This window comes from Chenopodium quinoa, unplaced genomic scaffold (genome assembly GCF_001683475.1).
Source record: "Chenopodium quinoa cultivar QQ74 unplaced genomic scaffold, ASM168347v1, whole genome shotgun sequence".
Taxonomy (NCBI): domain Eukaryota; kingdom Viridiplantae; phylum Streptophyta; class Magnoliopsida; order Caryophyllales; family Amaranthaceae; genus Chenopodium; species Chenopodium quinoa.
In genome coordinates, this window is record NW_018742345.1 from 4738448 (window position 1) to 4766284 (window position 27837).

Consider the following 27837-nt stretch of genomic DNA (forward strand, 5'->3'; position numbering starts at 1 on the left):
TAACTGATGTGTCTATTTTATATTGTATTTTACCCCCGTACCTTGGTCGTAATTAGTAGTGTTTTTGGCTCTTTAGAGCCACTTTTATTACTAATTGGTGTTTTCTAGTGTTTTCGTAGGTTTGGTTGACTTTTGCAGGGATTTATGATTTTGGAGTATTTTCCCGAGATATTTAGGAGCAATCACGAGCATTGGAAGAGCACGACCAGATTTTATAGCCCAGGGCCGGTTAGAGCCATCGAACCGGTTATTAAGGGCTCGGTATAGGTGATACCGGGGCGTTTGGACCGAGTATTCAAGACCCAAAGAGGAAACCCAGGTTGGCCCGAAGAATTGGAGCCCAATCGAAGTCCAAATATTGGCCCAAATGAACCGACCGGCCAAAAAGGCTAGCACCCGGAGGCGCGCCCGGCCGGGCGCGAGATTAGTGTTAGAGGTGAAAAAAGGCGCGCCCGATCGGGTGGTGCCTCGCCCTATCGGGCGCGTGTATATTTAGGAGACGATTAGCGTCGTTTTAATTTGTTTCAATTTAGGATTTTTGTACGGAGTATAATTACTCCTCCGTAATACGATTTTGAGGACCTCTTCTTTTTCTCTTAATCCTTTCTCTTAGACTTTCTCTCTCTACTTAGTTTTCTCTCTCTTAATCTCTCTCTAAACTTTTGTTCTTAATCCTTTGATTAATTCCAGATTTATTTTGGTAACGATTTCTCTTCCCTTAATCTTAGTTATTTTATTTTATTCCTTTGATCATGATTTATTCTATTATTTTGATTAGTTTAGTTTTTAATATGTGTGAGTAGTTTAATTTCTAGGGTTTATGGGGATCTAATAAATAATATGAAGGGGTAAATTATTGTTGTTAATTATCAATGCTAGATTAATTTCCTATTGATTGATTTAATGCTCTGTGACTAGATTAGGCCTATCTTTTATACATGAGTTTGACAATATTGATTCAAGAATCGAGAGATGAGAATTAATGTTTAGGTCTAGTTTCAACAGGCAAGTTAATTTATAAATGGTTAAGTCAAGATTCGAGAGATGAGGTTTAATACCGATAGATTAATTGTGTGATTGTAATAAGTAGCGAGAGCCCTTTACAATCTGATTAATTGATGCATTGATTATTGACTATTATTGATTATTGGTATTGCATGATAATTTCTTATTGGATTGTTTTAATGTTTTACAATTGCGGCTTGTAAAAGTGTAGCAATATTAAATTGATGAATCGAGCAGATGTTAATTTGATATTAAAGGCTATTTTCAATGAGAAATTAGATCTAGTAAATTGGGAGAGCCTGTTAGATCTATGTTGATAAATAAATTGCGAGAGCTTGTTAATCATGTTATTTATGCAATGTCAATGATTGATTACCCTATTTTACCCCGGAGTATTGTTTATTGGTGAACCTATGCCCTAGATCCTTTTATATATTATTTTCTCCCTTTTCCTACTCTCTTTAGTTTAGCTTCTTATTCAGCTATAAATATTGGTTACTTGAATAGTTTAGATTATAATAATAAATTAGGAGTAAAAAGACTAGTTTCCCTGTGGAGATCGACCCTACTTCCCTATCTACCTTAGTTAGTGATTTAGGTAATTATTTTTGATTAGGGGATACACTTTACCCTGTCAAAATTTGGCGTCGTTGCCGGGGAAACGGTTTTATTTTTATTTCTGATTGTTTTTGTAGTCTAGATTATTTCCCTCTTGTCTCAGAGAGAGTTAGTTCTCTAAGACAAATCTCATATTTGCTTCTAGTTTTTGTTTATGCCCAGGTGTTCCAGATCAGGTTATATCCCATTCGATCCTGAGATCGAACGTTCCTTCCATAGATTAATTTATTGATTCTAACCCCCTTCCCCATCTCGATGAGTCTACCTTGCATGTTTGTGACCCTTCTATCCAGAGTCTTTGGACTCATTTGAGGTTATGGCTAGTATGTTCATTGAAGGTGTAACAAATCATTATAGCCTTTTAAGAGAGTTCATTGGCAATGCTTCATGGGAAAGGGATGAGTTTGAGAGAAACCTTTATCCTTTCATGCATGGTTTAGAGACTCTAGGCTTTGAGAATCTTGAGGGAGTTGTTGTTCATCGTTGTGATAGAGAGGAGGATGAGGTTGTTTCTATCGGAGAGTTTTTGTTTGAGGGAGATAAAAGTCATGAGTGTTCTTCTGAGGATTCTATGATTGATTTTCATGCCCTCATTGGTGATGTGAGACTTTGTGAGACCATTGTTTCTCCACCCCTTCCTCATGTCCCTTTCTCAAGGAAATTTGACCACATCTCCTACTATCCCATGTTCCTCCCTTCTTTTACCAAAGAGCCTATTGAGGACCTTCTCTTGTTTGATGAGACTTTTCCTTTTCATCCTCCTATTATTGAGAAAATGGGTGATTGTGCCACCCAAAAATATTTTGAGGAGAGTTTGCCTTATTTTTCTTCTTCTTTATTTTCTTATTTTCTTGATTTTTCTTTTGATTTTTCTTCTTTCTTTTGGCATCTTCCTCCTCACTTACGTGCAATAATCTTGTTGCACGTCCTCCTCCCGTCATTTGCCTACTTGTTATCATATGAAATGTGTAGTAGTGCATTTGATAAGCTCTTGCATTCGTTGCAATATTATTTACTAGAGCGGTCTCGCTTGGACGTTAAACAAGCCTTTCTCGGGAAGTAACCCGAGGTTTTTATTGCTTTCATTTTCTTTTCTTTTTAGATTAGATTTTCTGTCATGGAAATGTTTGTGTGCCTTTTGCTAGGTACATAACTTGATATACACTTATGCATTGGTTTGGATCAAGAATTAAGGAAGTTTAATGCCTATTTTTGCTAGCATATGGAAATCGAGATTCAATTCAAAAGGAAATCGGCTTTGAAAGGTTAAATTGGTTCATTTGCGGGTAATTACACCCACCAATATCCGGTAATATCTTTCCTAGCTCTTTCTCTAATGGTTGGTGGCTGGTTGGACTTGTGTTGGTTTGTTGGATTGATTTCTTTATTTTCTCCTCCCATGGATTATTTTGTTTATTTTTGAGTATATTGTCTCACTCAAGCTTGGGGGGAGGGTATTCTATCATGTTTGGTGGGATGTTGATTCATTTATGTCATGCACTTGAGTATATGCATTTCCATGTCTTTTCTTTTATTTTGAAAAATCCAAAAAGATTTTTGTTTACTTTCAAGGTAATTTTGGCAAAATGTGTTTTGTTTGTTCTTATTTTGGATATTTTGTTTTGGGACTTGAATCCTTGAATGTTTTTCTTCCTAAGTGGTAAATGTATGCACGGTTTGAGAGTCTTATTGGTTGACTCTAGGATAATATATGCTAAGGTAGTCGGGTTAAGAACTTTTAAGGGTCCATGAAGCCTTAGTTCACGGGAATGTGGTAAGATGGAGTTGCTCTCTATAGTGGATTTGAAACCCTTGGTTGGTATTTGTTTGGTTATAATCCCTTGTGAGCTTCATTTGTTCTAGCCTTCATCACCTTGTTGAGCGGCTATTTAGGATCCTTGAGTATGCATGTCTTAATCCTTGTTTTGACCTCTAGCTCCCAAGATCATGACCGAGCCACTCTAAGGGAGGAAAAGGGCACCTTTTCTCATTTTTCTTTATCTTCTTTTTATTTTGTTACAAATTTGGTTTTCTATTTTTCATCGACCTACTTATTAACCAATTTGAGCCTAATTTTTCCCGCCCTTGTTTAAACCGCGTTACAAACCTAATGGCCTATGTTTACCAACCCTTTTAGTTAGTGAAGCATTGGCATGTGAGGTTTGAGTTTTGATAGTGTTAAAATTGAACAAGACATTTTGTGAATTGGTTTAAGTACGGTATTGAAAGTTGAGCTTGAATAGAAAATGCAAAAAAGTTTGAGAAGAAAGATGCAATTCAAGAAAATCAAATGAAGTTTCAAGAAAAAGCCGTCCATAGTTAAAAAAAAAAAAAAGGCAAGGACATCAAATAAGAGCTAAAAAAATAAAAAAAAATGAAAAAGAAACAAAAAACAAAAAACACAAAAATATATTAGTTTGGTTTCGTTTTCTTCCCTAGTTTAAGCATTGAGGACAATGCTTCGTTCAAGCTGGGGGGGCGTTACTTCGGTTTTCGTATATACTGTGTTAGTGATGAATAAGATTGGGGGAGAAGGCACTATTGGTATTTTTGTTTGATATTTTGTGACTTCTTGAGTTTGTTTTTGAGAGTAGGCCACTCTTTTGCTTCACTTAGGAAATATTACCAAAATTTTCAAATTTTTACCCCGCCTTAACCCTTAGCCTTACGTTACAACCCAATAAAAGTCCCTTAGAATTTAGTGGGTTTAGGTCAAATAACGGTGGAGGGAGATAGACTTCAAACCTATGGAGAGAGTATGCATAGTTGAGATGTCGGGATTACCTTCTCAAAGTTTTTCATTTCTTTACCTTTTTTCGGTTCCTTCGTGGAATCATGAGAAACTAAATTAAGGGTTGATTTGAAGCTAGTGGAGAGGACGCGGCCTGATTGGTTGGGGCTAGGGTGGATTGTGTCCCCATTAGTTCTCTATGCTTAGCATATGTTATGTTTCAATCAACCATTGACATCTTGGAACGTGCATACATTTGTCTTTTTAGAAAGGTTAACATTCATTGGTGCTTGTTCCTATCTCTTGTCCAAATATGAACTTTGTGTTTTCTTTCTCTTTTTATGTTTGTTTTTCTTTTCTTTTTATTGCCTTGCCTTGGTTTTTGTTTAGAGTTGTGGGTTAAACTCTAAGGACACCCTCACGAGAGCACACTCGTGCTTTAGGGCGATCTAGGGGTTTAAAGGGTTTGTCCTTAGTTGCTAAAATTGACCGTGATTCCTACGAAAGTGAGTTAGTGTACATTCTTGTCTCCTTTAGTGTCTTAGATTTTCTTGAATTAATCGCTCTCCTTCTCCCGTGTTTCATGTTAATTTGCTCGAGGGCGAGCAAAAGTTTAGTTTCGGGGAGTTTGATAAGTGATTTTTATGTCACTTTTAGGGGTGTTTGTTGAATACTTTTCCGGCTTATTTCAATAATTAAGCTCATTTTATCCTTTATTTCTATTATTTGCTTATTCTCGTCTTTTATCTTTTTATTTGAGTATTTTATAGTTTTTAGTTTAATTTTGTAATTTATTTATGTTTCTTATGTTCTTAGTCTAAATTCTTGTTAATAATTTTCTTCTCGTTTTCCTCTTATTTTTCTTTTATTTTCAAGTTTGTTTTCCTTATTTTATTTTATTTATTTTCTTTTGATTTTATTTAATTTCTTTTAGTTTTAGTATTTTACTTTACTTTATTTTATCTTTATTTCATTTTTATTTTGTTCTCGATCATCCCCTCGTGTTGTTTTTAGTTGTAGGTGTTTTCGGGTCCTTGGTCGATCGGGTTCAAGGTCCGAGATTTGAGTCAAACAACATGCTCCAAGCTACCACCCACCTATCACAACTGCTGCCCCCTTCACCTCACATCACCACTCTCACCAGCCACCAAAATCACAACCAAACCAGCCCCACCTACACCCAGCCACACCGCCCTGAACCACCAACAACAACCAGCCGCAGCAAACCACCATCAATCCGAATCCACCAACCCTTCACCCACAAGTAACCTCTCTCCTCCTCCATTCACCACCTCACGCACTAGTGCCCCCTTCACCGCACAAAACAGCAGCCACCCAAACCACCGTCCACCAAAACCCGTATCAACCAACACAACCACCAATCTGCCAGCAATCACCACCAATTTTCCCCTGTTTCACCAACCATCCCAAACCACCTGAACCACCAACACCACCGCAACAACAAATTCCCCTGCTCCCTCACTTCACGCAACAACAACAATACCAAATCACCACAAACACCCCGCAACTCCAATCAACCACCATGCAGCCACCCAAACCACCTGAACCACCAATCACCCCCCGTAACAACCACCACCCCTTCACCCACAATCAACCACCAAACTCCAACCCAGTTACTCACCAATTAAGCCACGCAACTCACAGCAACCCAAACTTACAGAGCAACCAATTCATGGTCGCGCAGCCCTGTTAGAAAGCGCACAAAATGGAGTCTAAAATCATAGTTGAGGCAGTAAGTTTGCGCGACCTGTGCGCAACTTCAGTGCGGGGGCGCAATTGTGGGTCAATCACGAGCTTTTCACGTTATTTTAATGAAAATTGGACGACCGTGATTTAGTTTTTCTTGATGAAAATTTTCGTTGAAGGGTGAAGATGCATGCGGCTTCTGAGTAATGGAATTGAGGATGAGAATCAGAGCAACCACGAGAAAGGGGAATTAGGGGGTCTGATGATTCGTGGGTTTGGGTGGGAATTTTAGGGGGTTTTGGGGTTTTCTTTTTCCTTTTCATTTTCTTTTATTTTATTTTATTGTAGTTTTGTTTTTTTTTGGTTTTTAGTTTAGATATTTTAATTGTTTTATTTAGTTTTATTTCTTTTTAGTTTCTTTCATTTTATTTTTATTTTTATTTAACTTGTATTATAAATACCCCTTTCGGGTTATTTTCTCATAACTTTCAATCAACATTTTATTTTAGATAGATTAGATTAGTTTAGCATATATTTTTCTCTCTCTTAGGGTTAGATTAGGATTTTCTCTCTCTAGTTTGGGACTAGTGTAGAGAGAGAAAGCTTGGATTTCCATGGAGTTTGTGAGAGGTTGAAGAAGCAACTTTGTAGAACTTCTTCTCATCTATTCAATGAGCATTTTCTAACTTTCTCTCATCCTTATTTCTTTGCTTAATTCTTAGTTTTTGCTTTTTGTTTGTTGATTTGAGTAGATTAATTAGTTTGTTTGTTTAATCTTGTTTTTATTCTTATTTTACTTTGTTTTCCATGTCTTTCTTAATTATGTTAGCTTAGGTCTTGTTCTAGGGAATTGGATGAAGGTTATATTAATGAATTGAATGATTGATTGTGATTAGTATGAAATTGTTTCTTGATTATTGTGTATGGGTGATGTTTTTTATGGATTAGAATCTTTCTAGCCAATCGATTTTATGCTCTTAATTGTGCTTTCAATCAATTGTGCGAGAGTGAGTTGGTTGAGAGCCCTAAATTCTTCCATACCTTTGCTAGGCTAGTTGCACGAGAGTGAATTAGCTTAGTTTAGAAGGATAATTAACATGTTTAATTGTGCGAGAGTAAGTTAAATGTGTTGATATTCCTAATCGAGGTCATTTTCATCTATTTGTACGAAGTTGTTTAATACTTGATGTGATTGGATTCCACTTTCCCTAGTTTTAGTTGTTTGTTCTTAGTCGTGTTTAGTTTACCCTCTCTCTATCTCACGACCTTTCCTAGTAGTCTAGTTGGCACAATACACTTAGTCCTTTTGGGTTCGACCCTTTACTTGCCACTTACTAGTTTAGTGTAAGTTTAGGTATTATAAATTTCTAATTTGGTTAGGGTTAGTAGTCCCAACGACCTACTTTTACCCTCGATCAAATTTTGGCGCCGTTTCCAAGGACTAAGGCTTTCATTAGTTTGTGTTTATTAGATTAGCTAGGTTCTTGTATATTATTTGATTTTTGTTTGCTTTTCTTTGTTCTTTGTATAAAAATGGCATGCTTATCTTTTCCTCAATTTGATGGCGAACCCTTCTATGGAAAACCCTGTGGTCCCTATGGATCCTCCGGTCCGGATGCTACGTCCGGATTTGCTGTCGACCGAGGATCGAGCTCAGGCGATCCTTGGTTATCCAGCGGATCAGCTGGTGTTGCCGGATGTTTCCTATCCGACTTTTATTGCATCCAGGCTTACTCCTTTCCCAGCTTTTGTTCCGGTTAGTATCTCGATTCTCTTTTTTTGTTTATATATATTTTTTTTGGAACTTGGACCCTCTTTTTTTATCGTTTTATTTTTTATATATTTTTTAGCGGGTCGAGCTAGGTGATAGGGTGCCTTTTGTTTGATTTTTTTTGTAATTTGTGATAGGTGATAGGGTGCCTTTTGTTTGATTTATATATATTATTTGATTTTTTTTTGTAATTTGTGAGATCCTTCCAGCAGCGGAGGATGATGAGGGAATACCGTTTGTTCCTTAGACCGTTGAGTCGGTATGTCCTTTTGCATATGTACTTAAAATACTTCTATTTTTGTTTCATATACATTTATATAAACTGTCCTTGTATTTTTTTTTGGAACAGGTTCCGCGGGAAACCGTGAACGGCATGGTGAGGACCTTACGTGCTTTCCGAGCTGCTTATCGGAGAGCCCTCATAACTTTGTCATGCCGTGATCATCGGATGATTGCGGTAAGTTTTATATATATATTTTTTTTGACGAAGTTATTACATTGCATGTATTAATCTTCGATTTGGGATTTTACAGGATGTACAGCAGCCGTCTAGCAGTCGTAGAGCACCCTGAGCCCTTTTGTACACATTTTATTATTATTATTTTTTAGGAAACATTGTACATAGATTTCTTGTTTTTGTTGTACATATGACACACATTTTTCGTTTTTTTTGTATATGTCATGTTATTATTTTTCTTTTGTTTCCATGTGTACTAAAAAAAACAAAAAAAAATTCCGAGGGAGGGAAAGGGTTCCCGACTTACCCCCCTCGAAAAAATAACAAAAGAAAGAAAGGAAAAGGAAAGAAAGAGAGAAAAAGGAAAAAAGAAAACAAAAGAAAGAAAACAAGAAAAAACAAAAATAAAATAAAAAAAGAAAAGGAAATAAAGAACACAAGAGTTAGAAAAAGGCAAGCATATTATTAGTCTTAAGATTTCGTTAAGATTCCGTTATTATGTAAGTCAAAATACAGAAATAATCCTAAACCACATGTCGCGACAGAGGAGACGGGCGCATCTGAAGGAGTTGCGCGCGGCTGTCGCGCGCAACTTCATGAGTTGTGTGCGCCACCTTTTTCTAAACTTTCCTTTGGGCGAAAATTGCCGAAAATTTGCCCTCATCTCGCATTCATTCGCTTAGTAATTTATAAGAACTAAAAGAAATAATCTCTCTAAATTCTTATTTTCTTCTTCTCTCTCTTTTTTTTTAATATTGAACAATGGTAAAAACTTTTGAACAACGATTGAAGCAATGGGTCACCTCCCTTTCAAACGAGGACAAACTAGCTTTCAAAATTTATCACCTAGATCCTCTATTAAACTATATGCAATTAGTGATTAATTTTGACTTCCTTCATGCAACGGTTAACCATTGGGATTCCAACCACCATCTTTTCTTATTTAAAGGGGACGAAATTATTCCCCTTCCTGGTGAGTTTGAGGCCTTGCTAGGCTTCCCTACAAATACTCTCCTCGTGACTTATTCGCCTCCATTGTCAGATCCCAAACCTGTATTCCAAAGATACTTCGGCTTGTCTGATAATGACATGACTAATATTGGAACTGATGAAGGCGTGAATTCGATTCAATTTATTGAACATTTCGTCGCCCCTCGTGACAACATGACTAAACAACGCTTTAAAATTCGTGTTTTACGTTATTGTCTTGTTGTCAACTATTTACTTAGGACAGGCAAAGAATATGGAGACTATTCCATGGTGTCTGTAGTTGAGCAAATAGAGGGATGTCATTCACCCGCTCCTTTGGCTTTGGCGGAAACCATTCTATGCTTGAATCGCCTTAGAGGAGATCCTAACGAAAATGGCTTCACCGGGAGTCCACTCCTATTACACGTAAGCTTTTTTTCGTATTTTGAGCGCATGTTAAGGAGATCCGCTGGCACTGCCAGCGCAATCTCCCATGCTGCGCGCGGATGGCGCGCGCAACTTCTCAAGATGTGCGCGCCACTTGCTCGTGTAAAATCGCAAACTGACTTTTTTTTTTTTACTTTTTTTTTTTTCAGATTTGGCTCATGGAGCGTTTGCAAATAGTCGACCAGCCACAAAACATTGAGGCCAACGGAGTGCGAACATTCCCTGGACGTCGAATCCTTAACAAGCATAAGAATGAAGAGGAGTGAACGTCGTTCTTTTGTCACGGGGTTCCTAACATACGCTTCGTGATTCCTTGGTGGAACATAAATAGTATGGTTGGGAGTTGTCACAATTGCCCTTACATTAGGCTTTTAGGCCTATCTAGCGCTACTTACATCTTTCCTTGCAGGGTAATGAGACAATATTGGATGAAACAGATTATACCCCCGCAAGATTGTGATGCACCCAAGGATGTGTCTTTTAGACCCGAGCAAATTTTCTGTTGGATAGAGTATTGGTCAAGTCTTCCAAGATGGGTAGTAAAAAATCCTACTGCGAGCATTGTATTATCTTCCTTTTATAAGGCTTGGATGAATGCAGCGGACAAGGGCGAGTTAAAAAAAGCCCGTTCTCAATATCAAATTGCCACAACTCGCAATCCACCTAAGCCTCTAGTGCATTCGACCACCACTACTCCTCCTAGTGGTCAAAACAAAGGAGTGAGAAGAAAATTGGACTTCTCATCTCCTAAGGCACGTTCGAAGGAATCCAAAAGGAAAGCTCCTTCCAAACCCGCAGAAAAAGGCGTGATAATCAAGGAACCTTCGCAACAAACCCAAAAAAGGACTCTAACAAAAGCTTCGGAAAAAGGAAAAAGGGTAGAAAAGGCTCCTATTCCCAAATTAAAGAACAATGTAGGGGAGAGTTCTAAGGTTTCTGAAAATACTGCAATGGAAACTACTCCTCCATTATCCGTGACAATCGAGGATATAGTGAAGCCTTAGAATGTTACACATTTTTATTATGATTTTTTTTTTTCCGTGAAGTTCGAAGAAAATCTGAACACTTAGAATGGTTTATTATTCTTGAATTACCCCCCCCCCCCAAGTGTTATGTATTTTATCGTGTTGTTGAATGCTAATTTAAAGTTGGTTGTATGAATGAACGAGTAATCCAGATATCATATGTAATATTTTTTAAGTCGATCAATGTTTATTAATTGGCGAATTTCATCTCCTCCAATGTCCATTAATCTGACGGCTCCTCCTGATAGGATTTCAATCACGCGGTAGGGACCGATCCAATTAGGTTTAAATTTTCCTCTTGGATCAGTTTGTGGACCCCTAACCTCCTTTAGTACAAAGTCACCTTCTTTTATGTTTCTAGGTTTTACCCTTTTATTAAAATGACGCGCAATGCGCCTTTGGTAGACTTGTACATGATGCAAAGCTTTTAATCGTCGTTCATCAAGAAAAAAGAGCTCTTCATACCTCGCTCTTACCCATTCAGCTTCCGGCAGCTTACTTTCGAGTACGATGCGTAGGGATGGTGTATCCAGTTCGACTGGTTGAACTGCGTCCATTCCGAAAACTAAGGAGTATGGAGTTACCCCTATTGATGTTCGTATAGACATTCTATAACCCCATAGTGAAAAGTGTAGTTTATTCGGCCAGTCTTTATAATTTTCTGCCATTTTCTTAATGATGACTGTTATATTTTTATTTGCCGATTCCACAGCCCCATTCATTTGAGGTCTGTATGGGGATGAGTGATGATGTTTTACTTTATAACGAGTTAAGAGGGTCTCAACTTCAGCTTTGAATTGTGACCCCTGATCACTAATTAGTTCGTGTGGAACTCCATATCTACAAAATATGTTTCGTTCGAGAAACTTTGCGACATGTTTAGAAGTGATATTAACGTAAGAAGCAGCCTCAATCCACTTAGTGAAGTAGTCGATGGCTACTAATACGTACTCGTGCCATCCTACTCCTGTTGGAGAGACCTTTCCAATTATGTCAATTCCCCAAGTTGAAAAGGGCCAAGGGGAAGTGAGATTATATAGTTTAGATGGTGGAAGGTGTTGTAAATTAGCAAACATTTGGCACTCTGGACATTTCTTGACATATTGTATGCAATCATGTTCCATAGTGAACCAATAATACCCTTGTCGTGAAATTATTTTTGCGAGCATTTTACCATTCATGTGAGGTTCACAGACACCTTTGTGAGTATTCATTATAAGGCGTGTGGTTTCGGGTTGGTCTATACACAACAAACTTTGACCATTAGGTCCTTTTTTGCATAATTGACCATTTAATAGACCGTATTGAGCCGCAAGTGTTCGTAAGGCTCGTTGGTCTTTCGATGAAGTATTTTCGGGATATGTACCATGAGTAATATATTGGAGGATATGATCATACCAAGGACTGTTTCCTTCTATGTCATTTATTTCCACTATTGCGTTGCAATATGATGGTTCTTCTCTTCAACGCATAATGGCATCATATTTAAGTGATCTGGAATGTTGATCATTGAGGCTAATTTTGCTAGCGCATCGGCAAATTGATTATCATCCCTAGGGAGATATTTGAAGTCAATATGTTCAAAATGCTCGATGAGTTGCTCTAAGTGTGCTTGGTATAATATCATTGTGGAGTTCTTTATTTTCCATTTTTTCAGTATGTGATTTATAATCAAACTGGAATCTCCATATACCTCTAATTTTTGCACACCTATGCTAGCTGCTACTTATAATCCAATAATGCATGCTTCACATTCTGTGACATTATTAGTAATCTCAAAGTCTAATTTTACACATATTGGAGTATGTGTTCCCTCTGGACTTATGAGTAACACTCCTACGCCACGTCCTTTTTGGTTGGATGCACCGTCGAAGTACATTACCCATTTGTCATCTTGTGTCATGAGAATCTCTTCATCCGGAAGATGAGTAGTTTCTGCATGACTTGTTTGAATTGGATGTTGAGCCATAAAGTCGGAAATTACTTTTCCTTTCATTGATTTTTCTAGAATATATTTTAACTCAAATTCAGCCAACATCACCAACCATTTGGATATTCTTCCTTGTATAGGTGGTTGTTCAAACAAATACTTTATTTGATTTTGTTGAGAAATCACATGAGTGGTGTGTGGTAGCATATAATGTCGTAATTTTTTAGTTGCCCACACTAATGCTAGACTCGTCTTTTCTAGAGTGCTATATTTTGTTTCATATTGGATGAATTTTTTACTTATGTAATATATTGCACGCTCGAATTTTTCTACCTCTTGTGCTAACATGGCTCCTGTGGCCGTGTCTGTAACTGTTATGTATAGCCTTAGAGGTAGTTTGGGTACTGGTGGTGCTAAAATTGGTGGACTTTTGAGATAATCTTTGATTTTCTCAAAGGCCTTTTGGCATTGATCGTCCCATTCATGTTTTTCCTTCTTTTTTCAATTTTTTGAATATTGGCTTACAAGTCATAGTCAATTTGTTAATAAATTGACTAATGTATTGCAATTTGCCAGGGAACCCCCTAATTTCTTTTTTTGTTTGAGGGGGAGGCATGTCAACAATTGCCTTTATTTTAGAGGTATCAAAATCTCAATACCGCGAGTGCTTACTACGTATCCGAGTAACTTGCCAGAAGTTACCCCGAAGGCGCATTTTTGTGAATTTAATCGCATGTTATAATCTTTTATGCGAGTGAAAAATTTGTGTAAAGCTTTTATATGTCCCATTCTATCTTTGGACTTTACGATCATATCATCCACATACACTTCTATTTCTTTATGCATCATAATATGCAAGAGAGTCGTAGTCGTTCTTTGGTACGTAGCTCCTGCATTTTTTTAAACCAAATGGCATGAATGTATAGCAATACGTCCCCCCAGGGGTAATAAAGCATGTCTTTTCTTCGTCTTCTTTTGCCGTTAAAATTTAGTTGTAACCTGCGTATCCATCCATAAAGGATAACATCGCATGTTCAGCCATGTTATCTACCAATATATCAATATGTGGTAGAGAAAAATCGTCTTTAGGGCTAGCCTTATTAAGGTCCCTAAAGTCGACACACATGCGAACTCCTCCATCCTTTTTAGGGACTGGGACGATGTTCGCTACCCATTCTGGGTAATTACATACGCGAATGAAACCTGCGTCCAATTGTTTTTGTACTTCTTCTTTTATTTTTAGTGCGATGTCAGGTTTCATTCGTCGAAGTTTTTGTTTTACTGGTTTAGAGGTAGGGTTCAAGGGAATGGTATGTTCCGCGATTTCCCTATTTATTCCAGGCATGTCCTTGTATGACCAAGCAAACACGTCTTCGAATTCTTTGAGCGTCGATATGAGGGTCGATCGCTCTTCCGATTTAGAGTTAAGCCAATTTTGACTTCTCTTTTGTTTTCATTAGTTCCCATATTGATTGTTTCAGTTTCTCAATGATAGGGTTCTTTTGTTCTCGTTCATTCATTAGTTCAACCAACTTATTAATGTTATCATCTTCATTAGATTGATTATTATAGCATTCAAAAGATTCAAAAGAAGGCATATACTCGGAGATAGAGCTCATATTATTAGAATCAAAAGAAAGTACATTAAGAGAAGAATCCTTTTTGGGATCTTCATCCTTAGAACTAGAAAATAAAGACTCGGTAATGGCCACAAGGCCTAAATTTTCAGCTTCCCTAGAGTCTATAATAGATTCGTCGTCCGATTCTTCAAACATCTTCCCTTCGCCTGTGACGATTTCCAGCCTATCGCCTTTGTGATTGGTCCATATGAAAGATTTCCTCCATCCATGCTCCAAGGTTTCATTAGAAGGGTTGATCAATGAAGTTGGGTCAAATGCTTCATCCTGGATGGCATTTTGATTGGTCATTGTAGCGACATGATTTTGCTCTAGTCCAAATAGCAAGTTGAATGTTTGCCTATCATAGCACCCTGGAGTTGGCTACTTTGATTTAACGATACTAAAATCGTCATCCAAGAAGTAGCAATCATGAAATATTTCGAATCCAGGCTTCTTGATTCCTTCCAAAACCAATGGTTCTGGAAAGTCATAGCATGGGTAGTCTTCTCCCTCCCTAATGAATTTTCCATTAAGGGTTTGTTGATAGGATGGGAGTAAAGTGACTATCCCCTTGTTGTTGTCATCTCTACGTGCCTTTCTTTTCGCATCGTGAGACTTCAATTCTTCTTTAGTTGGTTTGTATCCCAATTCAAAGGAGAAGCTTTTCTTTGGGATAGGAAGTAAGAAAGATTTCTTCATTCCTATTCCCAAAGGCATCCCAGGAAAGTAACTACTCTTAAATAAGATGTTGTTTACTATCTGGGAGGAATATGGATCAAGCTATAAAGGTTCTTCCAAGTCTTCTTCCATTTCTATTGTGCAGATTGGCTCCGCGGCGAATCCCCACATGTCCTCTTCATCATTGTCATGGTTTATTTCTAGGAGTGGTTGATCGTTTAATGCTATTTTTAGTGGAGAAGCATGTATAGTCATAAGAAGCCCTTGATAGTTCAACCTAATCATTTGATGAAGTGAGGATGGTATTGCACCAAGCTCATGTATCCAATGACGTCCAAGTAAAAGGTTGAATGTAGGTTTTATGTCTATAACATGGAATTCAACCATCTTTTGTATTGGGCCTGTGGTATTGGTAGCTTAACAGTTCCACAAACCGATCTTCTCGAGTTGTCATAGGCCCTAATGCTTTGTGTTGTTGATTGAAAATCTTTTTCTGGATTAAGGCCTAAATATTTTGCAGTTCGCAATGGGCATACGTTTACAACTGACCCATTGTCTACCAAAGTTAGAGGGATGTTATATCCCTTGCACCCCACAGTTAAGTATAATGCATTGTTGTGGGTAGTGTCTTTTGAAGGCAAATCATCATTAGTGAAAATGATTAACTTGTCAGATTTCTCGCTAGTAAGTAAGCTAACGAGATCTTGAGGGGTTGTGTCTGTGCTTACAGACAAAGCCGTTAGAGCGTTCATAAGGGAATTCCTATGTTCTTTAGAAGTACTTAGGAGTTCCCAAATGCTAACATTCGCCTTGGATTGGTGAAGTTGTTTGACCAATGGATCTTCCACCTCAAGAGGAGGTGATATTTTATTTTGTACTTTACCTTGATTTTGCGTGGTCGAAGATCCATTTGGTGGTGGTGCCTGGTAAATTCGTCCAGAACGAGTTAAATGATCTATCTCGTTTGGATTAGTTGTAGGACTTATGAACCAACTTTCTTCTAGAGGCTTTGAGTGTGCCTCCATTTCAAGATGTTCCATGAGTTGAGCTTGATGTCATTGTTCATCCAAGAAGAGATTTGATAAGTCTTGTGACTTCCCCAAGAAATAATCCCAATTAAGCGCTCCATTTGTTTCATTTTGTAAACAAGATGGAGGTGGGACGGCGACATACTTAGAGATATATAAGTCTTGTAAGTCATCGTCCCATAGCACACATACTTCATTAGTTGCCCCTATGAGTATTGTGGGTAGAGGTTCTCCTATAGGTGTGATGTAGTTCAATGGATTGAACGTATCGCTTCCCATATCTACAAAAGACGTGTTTTTAGACGCTTTTAAGCCTGTTTTTCGACACAGAAAAGCGTCACAAAAATCTTTCTCGGCGCTTTTAAAAAGCGTCGAGAATATGTGAGTCGAGAATTTTTCTGGACGTAAAAAAGCGTCGCGAATATCGACGCTTTATTTTGTCCAATTTTTTATACAAAGCGTCACAATCGACAATTATTTCTACCTATTAATATCACCAAAAAAAAAAAATACGTGTACAACAAAATTATGCCAATTTTTTTTTTCTTATAAATATATATTATAGCATATTTACAATATCTCATAGTAACGAGTTTTCAATAAATATAATTCCAACTTATACTTCATTCGTGACTAGTTGTAGTGGAACAAATTCCGAATCATTGATTAAAACCTTTAAATATCTAATATATCTTTCTTCCAACCTTGAAATATTGCAGTGTTAGTTGTCAGTGTATAATCTTTTTAATCCTGCAAACACATTTCAGCATGCGCATCAATCAATACATCAACAAACGAATCTAAAGACAATAGTAGATCAAAATTACTAACTATACAGAGAATACAATCTTTAAAAAATATTTTCCACCTAATAATTTATGCAAACCAAAATCACAACCGACTTTCATAACTAATTATGGAGCAAAGAACATACCAAAAGTATTAAGGATATCCACACACTCAAAAGATAAGACATCATTTGCCAAATTGCATGTTAAACCAGTCAACCAGCGATAGAATGTGGCTAACAACCTCTTCTTCTTTGAACTTAGAGTAGCTGCTCTGATATGCAGGTCACAACATTAGTGATATAATATTGTTTCAGATTGCAATATCCTAGCTCAAGCCAATAGCCCACCAAAATAAAAAAAAATAAAAAAAAATGGATGAAGATCAGTACTAGCAGCTCACCAACAATAAAGTCTTGAAAAAACAACTAAGGCCCCGTTCTTTAGAGCTGCTTTGCTCTGTTCTGCTCTGCTGAAATCTGCTTTGCTCTGCTCTGCTCTGCTTTGCTGAAATCTGCTCTGCCCTGCTCTACTCTACTTAAAATTAATACTTAATATTAAATTATTATAATAATAAATAATATTTAATAATAATAAATAATTAATATTTAATATTTAATAATAATAATAATTAATATTTTATAATAATAATAATAAATAAATAATATTTAATAATAATAAATATTTAATATTTAATTATAATAATAATAATAATTAATACTTAATAATAATAATAACAATAATTAATTATTGATATTTAATAAAAATAAATAAATAAAATAATTATTAATTATTAATATTTAATAATAATAATAATAATAAATTATTAATAATTATTAATAAAAATAATAATAACAATGATAATTAATATTTAATAATAATAATAATAGTAATTATACTAACAGTAATAATAATATTTGTAACTAATAATATTAATTATAATAACAATAATTGATTTTTATAATAGCAATTAATATTAAGATAATGACTAATATTTAAAGATAATACTAATTATTAATTTTTAATAATAATAATTAAATAATATTTAATAATAATTATAATTAATATAATAATAATTAATATTTAACTTTAAAAATTTAATGATTATAATAATAATGTGATAATATTAGTAGTAATAATAATAATAATAATAATAATAATAATAATTAATATTTAATAATAATAATAATAGTAGTAGTAATAATAATAATAATAATAATAATAATAATAATAATAATAATAATAAAATAATAATAATAATAATAATAAAATCTGCTCTGCTCTGCTCGGCTCGGCTGAAATCTGCTATGCTCTGCTCTGCTTTGCTGAAATCTGCTCTGCTCTGCCCAGAAGCTCAAAAGAACAAGGCCTAAGAAAGGGAGGATATAGAACAGAAAGTAAGATTAATTAAATACACGCCGACCAAACACAAATTATAACAAAGTCTAACTAAAACAGTTAGACATGAAAAACTCAAAATCATACCTTACCTTTTTTAAAAGAGCAACTACAACTAATCCTAATTACAATTATAGCAGTGTGAAGTCACTATCCTTGCTCTATTTTTTATTATAGCTTATATCACCTTGCATCAAATTTCTAATGAAGGGACAAAAGTTTACCCAAACAAAAGGTTTAAAGATGTATACAAAAACCTAGCACATAAAATGGCTCTTTTACCTATAAATAAGTATGAAAATGTTCTTAAATAAATAGATGTATCTCCAGAAAAGCTAGTGAATTTTGTTTCCACTATAAAGCAATTGCTGACCTCCTTGGAAAATAATGTAAGCTTAACTTCATTAAATCGAATCCGAGAGTCCTATAGGTAAGTTATTATTACATAATTTTGTTTCTTTTATAGATTCGAGTCTGTCACGACCACAAACACACACAAGATAGGACACAATCACAACCACAAACACACACAAGATAGGACACAATCACAACCACGAACACACACACACACACACAAGATAAGACACAATCACAACCATGATTATAGTTGGGGCTGCAGGCCAGCAACTTTGTCAGCAAAAGAAGGGAGTAGCAAGTTTGCAAAAACACCTCAACGCATGCAACAACAACGTCAGAACAATAACAGCGGCAACATCAAATAAGAACAAAAACAGAACAAAAATTAATAACAAAAGCACCAGCACATACGTACTTGCAACACCCAACCTGCTGCCAAGTCACCTGCTATGAGGCTTCCATGTCAGCAAGACAAGAGCAGTAGGGAGATCAAGTAGGCAACAAATTGGCACAAAAGCAGCAAGTGGAGAAAAAACTTCTTCAAACCCTCTTAATTAATCGCAATTGAGAGTTCAGTTGAAATCAAATTAAAAATAAAAATAAAAATAAAATGAACTCTCCTTTATTTTCTCTTACAAACATGAAAGATCTCTTTGATTACACAAAGGTGTGTCATATTGCAAAAAGCTAGTAAGACCCATTTTTTCATGTTTTGGTACTTATAAAGGAATTTTCAATTACTATAAGTATATCTAAATAAATATCAACTCGTGAACAAAAAAAAATTAAAGCCACTAAATTACTGATTGAGCATGGAGTAATCTTCTTATTTCATAGTTGATAATAAGTATTCTTCAACTCAGTTATTAACTAAACAAAATGACTATGCAAAGAGATGTAACAAATCTCTAAGCAAATGGGCTTTGACAACACCTCTAACATTACACCAACAACATCAAATTGTGGCTTCACTTTTCTAAAATCCAATGCAAAATCCCAGAGTCACAGATCAAATGACAAGGGAAAACCCAAATAAATATGCCCCCAAAAAGCACCGACTAGATCTAGAGGAGGTATTAAGTATTAAATTGAAATTTCATATAAGAACTTAAAAAATTACAAGTAACATTGGCTAGGTAAGAGATACAAACAAAGATGAATTGCATTTGATTAAAACTAACTAAAAATAAACAAATATCAACCAATTAAATATAGTCAAAGGGAACAAGAAGCTGCCATTTCAGTTTGGTACTTTTTGCTTCAATTTCTTATTGCATCATAAAATATCAACTTCTCTTTACAAATTTACTTCTAAACTTGAATTTAATCGAGTCATTCTATCATTGAAAATTAAGAGTAATAAAACAACACCCATTATTCAAAAATCAATTATTTAGAGTATAAATAGATTAAAGATCAAAAATAATAAATAAAATAAGAAGAAGAAATACCCAAGTAGACGATTGATCTTGAAACTCAATGGTGAGAAGAAGAAGAATGAGAGGAAGCATAGAACTGATTGTAGATGGTTTCGCCGACGAGGTAAACTCAAAATGCGCCGACACCAAGACCATGGCCAGGAACAGCGTGACGGAAACGGAGTTGGTTGCAGAGAGTGGGGTGCTTCCTCCACTCATCGCGTCTCCTGAAGAATTCAATTGTTGATCCCAAAGGCTTCACCATTTTTTCACTTTCTCTCTCTTCAGCAAAACGCTTTTCTTGAATATACACCTCTTTTAAATTCACAAATGAAATCTGACTATACTATTTCTTATAACCGAATCCAAATTCAAAAGTAAATCGCATAATGAAGCATAAACCATATTTATAACTAATAAAACCCTATAATCTCAGTTATTCATTAATCAAACAAAATCTGATCATTATTTTGTGATAATGTTGAAAAAAATTTGCTAAAAACAATATAATAGACTTCAATCAAAAGCAAAATTAGAATTCTAAAATGAAAGATTTACCTTAGAATTAACGGCGGCGTAGAATTAGAGAGTGACAAAATTGATTACAATTCAAAGTGAGTAGAGAAATTTCACCGAATTGCAAGTAGAGTTAAGAACTAGATTTACAGACCATTGATCTCACGGAGGGGGGAATAGTCAGGGTTGAGAAGTTGAGAACTTAGTCGTCTTTTTTTTTTTGGTTTATTTTCACCTTAGAATTGAAAGTTTGAAACGTGGGCTAAGTTGCGACTTACGAGGTACAAACCATTCACGTGCGTGACATGTGCTTGACTTATCGACGCTTTCTAGAGACGAAAATTTCTTTTGTCACCTAAAGCGTCGAAAAAACGCGGATACTAAATTCACGTGCTGACGCCCTTTCCTTAGCGTCTATGCATAAGCGTCGAAAAACACTCATTTTGTAGTAAATCGATGTGAAACACCCCCAAGGGGGATGCATTATTGTTTGGTTTAGGCGTGGGCATTCTCCCATCGTCTACCAAATCCTGTATTTTATGTTTTAAGACAAAGAAACGTTTAGTGTCGTGTCTATTGCCTCTATGATAAGCACAATAAGCATTTCCATCCCAATTAGGAAACCTTCTTTCTGGTGGAGTGGGTGGTGTTGGTCCTGTTGGTGCAAGTAAGCCTTTTTCATTTAATTTTTCTAACAATTCTTTATAGCTTACAGGAAATGGAGTTAATTTTCTTTCTTTTGTCCATCTTTTCCTAGGATCATTATATTGATTTGTGTTGTGGTATTGCGTGGAGGTCGCAAATACATCAATAAAGGATGATGAGCCATCATTCCCCTTCTTGTAGTTATTTTTAGGTTTATGATAATGAGGCTTATTTGCTTTTTCTTTAGCAAGATCATCTTCAATCCTAGTAGCCACGGAATAGACCTTTTGGAAAGTGTCTAAACCAAGGTAACGTAGATGCTTGTTGTACTTTTCATGACAGTTGTCAATAAAATTTTGTACTAGCTCGAGTTTGGGCGGCCTTTGGGCAAGGTGGGCCGCCTTTTCTCGCCATCTACCATAGAAAGCAAGGAAACCTTCATCGTCGCCTTGCTTAAGCATTTCGAGTTCACGTAGAGTGGACTTGAACTCTACGTTACTCTCATATTGGGTAATGAAAGCCGAAACTACATCTTCCCATGTTGCTTTGAATTTTGGGTCTAGCCCATAGTACCACTCTCTTGCGGTTGGGTCTAGATACAAGGGGAAAGTCAAAGCGTAAAGCTTAGGATCAACCCCCTTTAGTGTCATGGTGCCAGTAAAACACATTAAATGATTTTGTGGATTATTGGTCACCTTGAATATTGGTAAGTCCGTAGCTACGAACTTTTCCAGTAAAGCAAGTCTTGCGGGAGGAGCAAACTTTTCTGCGTCAAAGTACTTGTTACCCATTGTAGAACGAAGAACTAGCTTCTCTAACGACTTTTCTTTGATGGATAATTGTTCCATCTTTTCTTGTAAGGCTAAAGCTTCCATTTTTCTTACTAGCCTTTTCAATTTTCTTAATTCTCTTTTCCTCGGCTTCTTGAGCCTTTTCTTCTCTCAAACGAAGAATCTCATCTTGAAGTTCTTGAATGGTAGACATCATTATTGGACTAGGACTTGTTGTCGAAGGTTTGAAAGGGTTGAATCTTTAGGTGGTAAACGTAGAAGGAGAGCACCCGGGATTCTTCTTTCCCAAGATTGGAAACCGGCCCTAAAGAAGTACGAAAGGATAAGTAAACCAATATGCTTGCTTAGAAGGGGAAGAAGGAAAAGAAAAAGAAAAAGAAAAAAGAAAATGACGTAAGATATATTCGAACGGATAACATTGCCCCCAACAATTCTTGAATAAAGATATCATTTTAACGAATCAACTTATTTTTTGAAAAATCAAAACTGACTCGTACAGTGGGTGCGCGCAAGTAATTGAGTTGCGCGCGGATGTCACGCGCAACTAATTTTCTTGCGCTGGGTATGGGCGCGCAAAGCTGTGAGTTGCGCGCGCCACCTGCTCGTATGACTTTTTTCTTTTTTTTTTACATCGTTCTTTTTTTTTTATGTTACCCGTTGAATATGACTCTAAATTACGAAGAGACGACTTTGTAATTAGGAACCTAGACTAAGCTAAAAAGAAGAAAGAAATCTATCCTAACACGTTGCATATAGTCATGTAATCACATAAGCATGCCACAAGTTATAATCCACATATTTCCATTCTAAGGTCGAAAAGGCTTGGGTGTCCAAGGTACCATATCTTAAGAAACGACGCACAAATCAATCACTGAACGAGTTGACTCATGACATCGCTCTCCCAACGTTTTGTTGGTGATATGGGTGGGATAATTGTTATTGATTTCGGGATAGAAGCCTGGTGTTGGCAACCCCTAGTCAATGAGCCAATCCCCATGGTTTAAGTGAGCTATACTTACGCATGAAGCAATGTTGCTTGTTTGACTTTTAGTTTTGTGCAAAAGGAAGATATTATGCATTCAAGTCTCGCTCTCTAACTAGAGATTATCTAAGTTAGCTCTCGTTACAACCCATAGGTAACCTGGTGTTGGATACCTTGGACCATAACTACGAACTAATCATGTAACCTCTAAGTCCCCAGTGGAGTCGCCACTGTAAGGAGGGTGTTCCCATCGTAGGGGATCCTTCTCCTTAGATGCCCATGGCCCCTTAAAGCCTAGGACTTTACACTTATTAGGGTGTATTAGGATTTGAATTCCTGACTGTTTGGGAGATCTTTGAATTAGAGATGATTCTATCATATACGCTTTTTTGTAAGAAACAAGTAGGAGTCGCCAATGAGTTTTAGGAAAAACCCATAAACCTCGTTCATGCCTTTCTCCCAAGTAGAGTTCAAGGGATATTTAGCATGAATCATAAGTTTACCCATGCCCAAATTGGTCTAGAAAACCAGAAATGAGTTCGGGAGTGAGGGTACTAAGATAATGTTCCCTTTAGAGGGGAATCGTGATCCTAGCCCTAGTGCGGCCTCTACTAGCTCTTCCTTTGCACAATTTCATTGCCAAACAATATATGCAACGTGATACGTAAAAACTATGTTAATTGATTTTATTTACACACATTAATTCACATAGGAATTACGTCGTAAGGTCGTTATTCTTATTTAATCAAATTCGTGAAAAGAACAATAAAATAAACAATATTCGCCTTGACTTAGGTGATCAACCAACAATTATTTTATTCAATTCTAATCTTGATTAACGAAAGAATACTATGTGAAATCAATTAATTTATTATTTTAAGGCGATCAAACAACACTAATTAATTCATTAAAGTTCTTTTAAACAATAAAAATAATGGTGATTTAACTAAGTGCTCGGGAATTTACCACTTCTCTTTGCTAGATCTCCATTTAGAACACTTATGGACTCCTTCTTGTTGGGGAACCTCCACCGTAGTAACAAAATATCGAAAAGGGTGAGTGTTTAGGACAAGAGGGTTTGGATGCACAAGTTCACAAGTATTCTGCCAGCGTTTAGGTTAATTTTCTGTGTTGAAGCCTCCGATTAGGCCCTTATTTATAGGGAATGATTAGGTTTAGGGTTTAGAGCATTCTGCCGCAGCAGGTGTCGCGCGCAACTGAGTAGGTTGCGCGCGGCTGTCGCGCGCAAGTGAATAGGTAGCGCGCGGCTGTCGCGCGCAAGTGAATAGGTCGCGCGCGGTATATGCGCGCAACTATTTGTCTTGCGCGTAACTCTATGGTAAGATTCGATTTTCCAATATTTTAATATTCTGAATCTTACGTGAGCGCATCTCTGAAAGTTGCGCGGCCTGTCGCGCACAACTTAATAAGTTGCGCGCGACTGCTGAGCGCGACTTTGTGAGATGCGCGCGATATTTTCCGCGGCAGCTTTTATTTTAACCTAGATGCTCCTAAATCCGTCATTATTGGGTTTTAAGCACGAGATTAAGCCTAATTATGATCGGGTTTAGTTAATTTGGACCTTGTGTTGGCCTTGTTCTTTTATCTAGGCTAGTCTTTTGTGTTTTGTGGCTTAACCAGTTATCCATAAGCATTCTTTACTTTGATCCAACACGAAGATTTTTTATTTATTGTCATTGCACTTCCTGTCGGGACAGGAGGCTAAAAGTAGATGTCTACAGTCAGCACTTAAATCTTCCCTACCCTGACTACTACTATGATAATACAGTAGGGAACAATCCTCCTCCTAATCAACAACCAGGAAATTCTTCTTCTTCTTCGTCAGGGGGTAATCAGGCAGAAAATGGAGAACAATAAGAGGGAGATAGTTCACTTATGGAGATTCCTAATCCTAATCCACCTCCTACTCCAACAATAATAGACATTTCATCTGATGAGGAGGAAGAAGGGGAGTTTGTATAAGTAGAACCCGAACCTGAGTCACCTGAACCAATGGAGGAGACAAATGATTCTGACTTCGATCCTTCAAGCTACAAACAATCCACTGACAAAAGGGACAATGTCCGAACGGATTAAACTCCTATAATTTCTTTTCAGTAGGAACTCTTAGTTTATTTTCAATATTGTCATTATTTACAGTCTAAGTAATAAGTGGTATGCCAAGGATTCAGTGATGAACTTATGAAAATTCATAAGTGATTAAACTCATTTATATTTCAGTATTTTATTCTTTCCTTACATCAATAAAATTCCACTTATTTCTTTAATTCCTTCTGTCAATTTAATTCATCCCAATCACAATAAATAATTCAATCTCTAATTTCTTTTCATCACGTATTGCTATCCCAAATCTACAAACCTTCCTCCAATTAAATTTAATTCATAGTTTCAAGCCTTGAGGGTTCATGGGAATTACTTTTATTTATTTATGTGATGCTTTATTAAATGTATGGTTGGTTAGCAATCAATAATTAATTGATAAAGCTACGAATTTTGGGAATTTTAGTACTTATACCCCAAAATTCACTAGCTTCAAATTTATTGTGAATGTTTTAAAGGGTATTAATGAATAAATGAGTGTATGGCTTGGGAGATAACCTAAACCATATTTAATTTAGAGCCTTATTCTTTTAATTCAGGAGAAGAAAGATGGCAGGGAGAAGCAGTACTAACACCGATGGAAACGAACTTAGTGAAGTAGTGAGGCAATTGGAAGCAGTTGCCTAATAGTTGGAAAGAAACTCAAATGGTAATGGGGATGCCTAGGGGGAGATTTTTAAGAAGGTGGCTCAAAGTAAGCCACCTACATATCAAGGGGAGCCTGATCCTACCATATTGGAAAACTGGTTGAGGAAGTTTGAAAAGTTGTTTGGAGCTGTGGGATGCCCTGAAAATTCAAAAGTAAGCTGTGCTACCTACTATATGAGGAGTGAAGCTGACCTTTGGTGGCAACAAAATGAGACTACAATTAGAGCACTACCTGGATTTAATTGGGCTAAGTTCCAAGAGAAAGTGAGAGACAAGTTTACCCTAGCTTCTTACAGAAGCAGAAAGCTGAGGAGTTCTCAAACCTTAAGATGGACAGGATGCTAGTTACTGAATACTACAACAAGTTTATTGAATTGTCCCGTTTTGCTGAAGAGTATGTTGCTACAGAGAAGGCAAAGGCTAGAAAGTTTGAGAGTGGATTGACTACTGATTTGCAGTTAAAGCTGTGCGGATAAGTGTTTGAGACCCTAGATGAAGTATATGGAAGGGACACACACCTTTACGCATTGGAGGAGAATAAAAAGAAGGAATTAGCAGAGATTGAAGGAAGAGAGAAGAGGAAGGAATCGGGGCAAGTTTCTGGTAACCAATAGGGAAACCAAAACGGTTTTAAGAAGCAGAAGTACCACCATAATAACAATAACTTCCACAGCAATAACAACTTCTAGGGTAATAATCGTCAGGGAGGACGTAATAACAATGGAAGAGCTGGAAACCATAACCAAGGGAATAACAGGAATGGAAGGACTTATTATTGTAAAAGGTGTAAGAATAATCACCCTGGAAAGGATTGCGAAGGCAATTTGGTTGCTTGTCGCGCTTGTAATAAGCTTGCGCATAGGGAGTATGAGTGTTTCTCTAAGAACACTAATGGGAACAAGCATAACAATAATAATTCAGGAGGAAACCAGAGGAATTTCCAGGGTAACAACAACAACTTTACTGGGAATAAGGGAGTGCAACAAAATGGGGTGAAGAGCAATAACAATAACAGTGTGAACAATCAACAGAAAGGTGGAGCTCTAGGGAAACTGAATGTTTTAATTAGGCATGAGGCGGATTCCACAAAAGATATGATCACTGGTACTTTTTCAATTAACTCTATTCATGTTAAAGTATTGTTTGATTTTGGTACAACTTTTTTTTTTGTTTCTAAGGGTATTGTTTTAAAACTTAAAGACTGTTTAAACACAGTAGAAGTAGTAGACCTACCTATAACTATTCCTACGGGTGGGGTAGTAAAATTTACCAAAACTTTTAGAAATGTACCTTTAGAAATAGAAGGGAAGGTATTCTTGTCTGGCCTTGAGTGACTTTGATCTCATTTTGGGAATGGACTGGTTGAGTAAGTACAATGCTAAGATTGGTTGTAGGTCGTAGAAAGTGAAGATGGTCACAAGTGGAAATGAATCAGTGACTTACTGGATGCATGGTGAAACCAAGTGCCGAATGTTAATATCAGTGCTAAAATTATCAAAGTACATGAAGAAGGGGCATCCAGTATATTTCTGTAGTGTTAGGAATATGGGTCATGAACAGGTGACGAATCCAGAGGATATAGAATTAGTCAATTAATTCATAGATGTATTTCCAGAGGAGATTCTTGAAATGCCACCTAAGAGGGCAATTGAATTTACTATAGATTAAGTTCCCGGAACATCCCTAATATCCAAGGGACCATATCGAATGGCACCTGTACAAATGAGTGAGTTAAAGGAGCAATTGCAAGATTTACTGGAAAAGGGATACATTAGACCAAGCGCTTCTCCTTGGGGAGCGCCAGTGCAATTTGTGAAGAAGAAAGATGGGAGTATGAGGTTGTGCATTGACTACAGGGAATTAAACAAAGTAACCATAAAGAATAAGTATCCCCTACCAAGAATCGATGATTTTTTTAACCAATTAAAGGGTGCCACAGTGTTTTCAAAGATTGATTTGAGGTCTGGGTATCACCAATTGAGGATTGCAGATGAGAACATTCCTAAAATTGCATTTAAGACAAGATATGGACACTACGAGTTTACAGTTATTCCATTTGGGTTAACAAATGCTCCAGCAATCTTTATGGATTTAATGAATAGGGTGTTTCATCAATTTATGGATAAGTTTTTGGTAGTGTTCATAGATGATATATTGGTATACTCAAAGAGCAAAGAAGAGCATGAAG

At 36.5% G+C, this 27837-nt stretch overlaps 2 long non-coding RNA genes across 3 annotated transcripts; both read right to left on the minus strand.

The window, feature by feature from the left end:
- Positions 1-16514: 16514 nt before the first annotated feature.
- Positions 16515-17312, minus strand: LOC110693379. 2 transcript variants are annotated; one of them, XR_002505585.1, is made up of 3 exons: positions 17177-17312; positions 16920-17047; positions 16515-16735 (listed from the first exon to the last, which is right to left on the minus strand). It is a non-coding gene; the product is annotated as an uncharacterized LOC110693379 (long non-coding RNA). The 2 variants fall into 2 exon arrangements; XR_002505584.1 differs by having other exon boundaries at positions 16920-17293.
- Positions 17313-18035: 723 nt separating this feature from the next.
- On the minus strand, positions 18036-20814 carry LOC110694431. The gene is made up of 3 exons (XR_002505852.1): positions 20505-20814; positions 19980-20261; positions 18036-18142 (listed from the first exon to the last, which is right to left on the minus strand). It is a non-coding gene; the product is annotated as an uncharacterized LOC110694431 (long non-coding RNA).
- Positions 20815-27837: the final 7023 nt, after the last annotated feature.